General features: G+C 36.8%; 1 long non-coding RNA gene across 1 annotated transcript; it reads right to left on the bottom strand.

Annotated features, from left to right (window-relative positions):
• Positions 1-2,189: 2,189 nt before the first annotated feature.
• On the bottom strand, positions 2,190-5,322 carry LOC141423105 (uncharacterized). Its single transcript, XR_012447760.1, has 3 exons — positions 5,155-5,322; positions 4,586-4,690; positions 2,190-3,585 (listed from the first exon to the last, which is right to left on the bottom strand). It is a non-coding gene; the product is annotated as an uncharacterized lncRNA (long non-coding RNA).
• Between the last annotated feature and the right edge of the window lie 1,427 nt (positions 5,323-6,749).

Raw genomic sequence — 6,749 nt, 5'->3', positions numbered from 1 at the left:
TGAGAATCTATTTCTCCTATCAGGTCAATCAATTTTTACTTTACATTATTGAAGCTCTGTTGTGGGATACACATATATTTAAGAATATTATATCCTCTTAGTGAATTGATCTTTTATCATAAAATATTGTCTCCTTTTATCCTTCACTATAAAAAGTTCTTACTGCACTATTATATTTACATAAAATTTCAGAAAATGCAAACTAATGCACAGTGACAGAAAGCTCCTCAATGATTGCTTGGGATGGGCGATTCAAGGAGAGCATTAGGAGGGCTTACTAAGAGACCTGAAGACACTTTGGGAGTGATGAATATATCCACTATCTTGAAAGTGGTGATGGTATCATAGATGTATGCATACAATAATTCAACTTAAGTGCTTATTAAACTTACTGCATGTAATTTTACTTCAACAAAGCTGTTTTAAAAACACTATAATTGTTTTATTCAATAGAACAAAGTTCATCAGGAGTGAAGCCAAATGTAACTCTGAGCTTTGCTCAGGAGAGGAATAAAACAATGAAGGAAGTAAGGATGGGATAGAACAATGGGTAAACAAATAAAAGGAAAATCAGATTCACTGAACAACAACTAATGTCTTATTTTCTTTCAACTGCATATAATGCTATTATTTTGTTTAATTGAAAAGAACAGCTGCAATAACAATGACAAGAAAACCCTGAATTAGCAAGTATACCATCAATGCAAGTGATCTAAACCCAAATATTTAAGTCACAGCTCCCAAAACTCCACTGAAATAAATTCAATATATTGTATATTGCTACAGATCTAATGAAGAGTGTGATTCACTCACCAGAAACCTTAAATGAATTTCATCAAGAGAGTATGCTTGCATGAAAAGCAGAAAGGAATATCCCTGCCAAGCTTTCATTCACCCAATGTAGATTCCAATCTCAAGGAATCCACACTAATACTTGACATAATGGAAGCCATAGACCAAGTGGTTGAGGACAAATCACACAATTCTTTGGAGCCTCTACTATGCATATTAAGGCTCATCTGACACAAAGACCTTAAGAATATACACTTGTGTATTCAGAACCTGCCTGAGCAGGTCCACATGTGCAGGGAAGTCTTAATTTCCTGAAAGTCTTTGGAATCTGGCTTTTCCCAAGCAACAGGGGCATTTGGAAAAGCAGTCATAGTCCCAGGGAACTGTGAGATGTCAAAGCAGACCAGATGTAGCAGTTGGGCAGTTGAGCTGTCTTCCTCCAAATGCAGCTGTTTTCTTGGATCTCTAAGTTGGCAACAAAAAATTAAAACAAATCTAAAATTTCCACAAATAGAAAGTAAACTTATTTAATAACAAGCTAAAAATTTATGATGCTAGAATTTAGAAGTAGCTCTGCCTGACTCCAAAGCTGAGGCACTATCTAATATCCTTCAGATTAAACATCCATACTTCTCATTCTATTCTGATGCTCACACCATGAGCATCAGACTCTGTAGAAAAGCAATAAAGGAAAGGACAGGGAAGAGAAGAGAGGGAAAAGATGCTTTTACATTCTGAAAGAAACTGTATCCCAGTTCTTGGCAGTCATTGTCAACTTCTCCTATTCTGGTAGAACGAAAAAACAGAGAAAAATCACCAAGCAACTGTAATTTATTTCTCCCAGTTCAGTTGTCTTAAAGTAAAAATGAGAATAATAATACTTGGTAGTATTTTTTGTTTTAACTGACAGAAGCAAAAATGGACATTTGTTAGAATCATATTAGCTATTTCAGAATTAACAAAGGGACACTGGAAAGAAGACAATGTGTGAGCAAATTAGCAAGAACACTGTAGCCTCATAAAGGACTTCCATAAAACAAAGAAGTGCCAAAATTTTTCAGTATTTCTAAAGCTCAGTTCAAGATTTGTCAACCCAAGATTAACTCTAAATGGTTTGATTTGCTTCAAAGTCACACTATGGTGAGGGCATCTTAATTTACTGTCTAAATGGACATGATCAGATGGGAAGAAGGCAATTTCCTAAAAGAAAGACAGGGGATGTTTAGTAGACCAAAACAAGTGTCTGGCACACATACTCATAAGGTTGTTATGGAAATTAAGTAAGAAAATGTTGGTAGAGCACTTAATGAATGAAAGCCAAGTTCAGACAAGGGAAGCAAAGAGTCACAGGTCTGGAAAGTCAGAGGACTTGGCCATCTTGACTTTAACACCAGAAACATGACCTACCCTGTTTTGTTTTCAATTAACAAACTTCTGAGTACCAGAGTCAGATCGGCCATTTTGTAAAACCTGTCTGAAAAGAATCTATACAACCTCTAGAGCTCTTCCCTCTCTTCTCCTAATCTTTATTTAAAAACAAGCTTCCTTCTGGCCCTTCCTATTCCATTGTCTTGTGTTATTGTCTCTTGAACAACAGCAACAACAACAAAAGATTACCAGGTGACAATTCTAATTTTGGCTGTATCCTTAGAAACCACAGAAAACTGGATATTTGGGGTTAATTTGTTGTAGTGATTTTCATGACAGTAACCAAGGGTATATTTTAACTACTAGTTTTATTCTAAATCAATTCAAAAATAAAAACGTGTTTAAAGTCAAATAGTCCCTTGATTCACAAAAGCTTTTTTTGTTTATTTTTTATATCCTTCAATGGTAATTATAACAGGAGCAAGAGACAAAGTCGTACATATGCAGCTTGCCTTCTAAGGGTTAACTGCAAGAAAACTGTCTACATTTTGGTGAGAGATAAGATGCTCAAGTCTCACGCAAGTAGTTCATAGTAATTGATCTTCAGAACTTCTTTGGACAGTCACTTTCTGTGGAGAGTATGGACAACTACAAGTATTTCCTCTCAAGGTATAAGTTTGGAGTCAGTAGCATCAAGTTCTTCCAGGCAGAAAATATGTAACTGTCACCAAATAGCAGGTGAAACTCATCCTTCCACATTTAAAATTGCATCATTACTTGATTTTAGGAGTAAAGACCCCAGATCCTCTTAGCTCACACTTGTGCTACAGCACAAACAGAAGGGACAAATGGCCATTGACTCCCATTGATATTTCTTGAAATTTCTACCTGGCCTTAGGGCAAATTGAGTTTGATTCTACAATTCTGGAAAAGAGGAAAGGAAAAAAGGTATTTTCTTTTATTGTGAACAAACATCATTACTATTTCATAGCCAACTTATCTCAAGGTAAATTTAAGGCAGGGTCCTCCCATCCGTGTTATAAGTCAAGAAAATGCAGACCACATCTCTCCCACCATCCCCTAGCACATGTGAAGCATGCACAATGTGTTCTACACCTCTTCTGTTCAATGCTGTTGCTCATGAAGGGTGTGGTCGTCAAAGCACAGTATTAGTTAGAGTTTAGTATCTAGACAGCCATATATGATTGAAAGGCAATGGCAATGCAGCATTAACCTTGGTCAGCAGAACTCAGCAGTACATGCATCCTAGGAACATGGTCCCTGCAGTGCCTCTACTGATGGTAACACCTCTCCAAGGACAAATACCCCAGCAGAGCTTGTTAAGAAGAGTCCCTCTACAGAGTTGGTGGTAGTTCTTTGTCTCCATTACTTCCTAAGCCAGATTCACCAGCCTTGTCACTGATTCTAGAAAGAGAAGGAATGAAGAACATAAGCAGTAATGCAGAGAACAGCTAACTTTTTGTAGTATTTTTGGATATTATATATATATATATATATATATATACATATAAGTTTTGATTATCAAGAAGACTTTGGCATACAAGAGTTTTGAAATAAGCATTTCTATCCCCTAATCCTAACTGTTTTACAGAATACAGTCCTTCATCAAGTCTAAGAAATTGGAAAGGAGAGAGCCAGCATTGCTACTGAATATCTTTGGAGTCATTGGTAAGAGATGTTAAGTTTGAAATTGACAGCTTGACGTTTAATAGGGCTGTTAAATACTAGAATGGCATGACCATTTAACAAGGTATAAGTAGCCAAGAAAAAAGTGTACATCATTAAAATAAATAGGAATGGAGTAAAGTGATGACCACAATGCTCCAACTCACAGGAATACACGTATGGCTAGTTGATAATGAGGCTCTACATGACAGAAAAGGATGTGTGACATACTAAGATGCTTCTTGAACTATATACTCTCAAAAATTCTGTGCCTAACAGAAACAATACCTGAGCCATCATGGTAGGATCTCTTAACACTTGAGTTACTTACCAAAGTCAGTCCCTCTTGAACTACAATAAACTGGACACCCTTGATGGAGGATTCAGCAATCATTCACAGATACTTGCCACAGATCTTCTTCATAGTCTTTACCAAATAGCCTTCTGGCTATTTATCAGATTAAGAAAGCATTAGATAAATGGTTCACACAGATATTTGGAGGTTATTAAAAAATAAATTTAAAAGAAAGCTTATCCCTAGGGACCTAGAATGTGTAGGAAGTAATGAGATTTTTCCATTTATCAAGTGTTAAATAGATTGTGACTTGAGTCTATCTCACAGTAGTCCAAGTTATTTCTTAAACGTACATCATGTATATTTCATCAGTTTCCAAGTATATTTTAGACCAAGTTATCCTCAGCAACTGGCTGACTTTTCTCACATTGCCATTTGACTCACCAATTCAGCTTTAGAAGATGGAAGAATCCTCAAGAACGGCAATCAACTGTCATAAGTTTAATCACGATAACTCCATCTTTGACTGCTTTGCTAGACATCTGCTCACTGGAAGAAGTGAATATAAGAACAGTGTTCATGTTAATCTTTTAACTATTTTTCCTTATCTCAAACAAAGAGTCAATAGTCTCCCACTTCCTTCACCTAGCAGAATCTGCTATACAAACTTACCATTCAGACTTAATATATCTTGGTGTTCAGTATCTGTTGCATGATTCAAGAATGTATTATACTGGTTCATTGTGTGAGTGGGACTAGGGGACTAAAGCAGAAAATAGAAAAAATGCCTTGGAAACACTTTTACAGTAGTGGAGAGAAATCCCTTACAAAACCAGACTTCTCTGAGATTCTGGGGAGCCAGTAATCTGGGGCATGCTGCCATACACTTTCTAAAGTGAAAGACAGAACCCTGAATCTTGCATTCTATTATTATGAAAACTTCAAAGTGGCCTTTTGGAATTTTACAAATAACTTATATCATATTTTTTCTTGTGCTTTTCCAATTTACTTACCAGGTTATTAAAAATGTCTTCAGGTTTGAGTGAGTTCAAGAGTAAGAGGAAGTGATCCAGCTGGTCCAGACTGCTGCACCAGCAGTTGTGTAACTTGGCTCTCACATCCAGCTAATTCTGTGGTGGACAGGGATGCTGCCTGGAGCCTGTGACAGGTCTGATGTGAAAAATCACAGTTCTTAGGATTCATATATAAAAAAACTTACACCTTCCTTTACAAAGTAAATATTATCTTGGAAAATACTCCTAACTCATTTTATAACCTAGTTGTTGCTTGTCTCTATGGCCATTCCAACTGAACTAGAGACCATGGACCCGGTATTATCCAGTAACTCCAAGCCATGAAGTCAAATGGGCAGAGTAGCACACCTTTGTTGAAGGGAAGATATGGACCCATATGGTTCCTGAGGTTCCTGAAAGGTGCACCAGCAGATGGGGTCCATGCACAGCATGTTTGCTCTAGGCATACCAACATCCCACACTGTGACCTCATTGATAGTCCCTTATGACTAAAGCAACCATAATTTATCACACAAACAGACATTTTTGAGCTGAAAATTAGACCAGGACAATAGGCCTGATCCTAAATATTATTGTCCTATCCATTATGCATTGTCATCCTTCATGTAGCTCAGGATTTTCAACTGGGAGTGATCCCCACCCAAAACATTCATTAATATCTGGAGACATATAGAGGTGTCACAAATAAGGAGAGGTATACTATAAGCATCAAGTGAGTAACAGTCTGGGACATTGCCAAATACTTTAAATATGTAAGATTACCCCTCAAGAAAGAATTATCCAACCTAAAATACCAATAGAGCAGAGATCGTGAAATCTTTATAACCACTTGACTTAAGAGGAAAAAATTAATTTATTGAAAATTCTGCAGGATATAGGATGAGGTAAAAATGGATAGTTGCACCATTATAACCACACTCAGAGGTGGACTGGATGTGAGAGTCTGAGGTAGAGAAATACTCCTAATAGGGAGAAGTTTAAGTGTTTTATCTCATTTCTCATTTAGATTGACAGGAAAGATATAATAAGTTAATGATGCCTATATATCTAGGACCACTTGATCATGCCCTTGAAAGGAGCAGGGTTGGAACACTACTGATGAGATTTGGGGGAAATGGTTGTGAATATTCCACCTCTAAATGGAACTCAGAAATTCATTGCAGAGTCTTAATTAACAAGAGGATCTACCCCAAGTCTGTCCATTAGCCTCCTCTCCCAAGCTCCACTGTGAGGCTATAAAAATATCAGCATAGTAGCAGAGATGATGACTGTACATCTGGTCCAAAAGTAAAAGTAAAAAGGTTGTTCTTTACCAAAGCTCATCTGGCTAAAATTATTGAATGTACTGACCAACCAGGTGCTCTAAATATGTTACCACCCTCTAACACCATTCTGTCTCCTAGTGGCAAGGATCCTTTCAATCATGGAAGAACAAGTAATTTTTCCTCATTCTAAATGATACATATTGGAACAAAATTCTGTTTATCTGATAGACATGCCTATGTAAGTATCCTGTAAAAGTCTTACAACACCAATCATGCCAAATGATGCTTCCAATCCAAAACCTATAATAA

This window comes from Castor canadensis, chromosome 5, assembly GCF_047511655.1.
Source record: "Castor canadensis chromosome 5, mCasCan1.hap1v2, whole genome shotgun sequence".
In the NCBI taxonomy this organism is placed as follows: Eukaryota; Metazoa; Chordata; class Mammalia; order Rodentia; family Castoridae; genus Castor; species Castor canadensis.
Note: the sequence above shows the minus strand (reverse complement) of the source record. Positions and strands in the feature narration are given on the sequence as shown.